The sequence below is a fragment of the Triticum dicoccoides genome, chromosome 2B, assembly GCF_002162155.2.
Source record: "Triticum dicoccoides isolate Atlit2015 ecotype Zavitan chromosome 2B, WEW_v2.0, whole genome shotgun sequence".
Lineage (NCBI taxonomy): Eukaryota > Viridiplantae > Streptophyta > Magnoliopsida > Poales > Poaceae > Triticum > Triticum dicoccoides.
Genome location: NC_041383.1, coordinates 66,868,516 through 66,868,817, shown reverse-complemented (window position 1 = coordinate 66,868,817; position 302 = coordinate 66,868,516).

Genomic DNA, 302 nt, shown 5'->3' with positions numbered 1-302 from the left:
GAACTCGCCTCCACCAGCTACGGTTCGTTAGCCTTTGTTACCGGCCGCCCCGCCATATATACCACTGGAAACGGAGGCTGATTAGTTTGCTGCCAACATTTGATATTGCCAATATTTGGCAAAATCACAAGTTGCCAACATTTGACAACCTTTTGTGAGATTGACAACAAAAACTGATCCGTAATCAATCTCTAGCCAACATTTGTCAGTTATCAAAATTTTGCATCAAACCAATCAGCCTCAAGAGTCGACATAGCGTTACATCACATCTGTGTTAAAATCTCCAAAATCTTCTTGCCAAC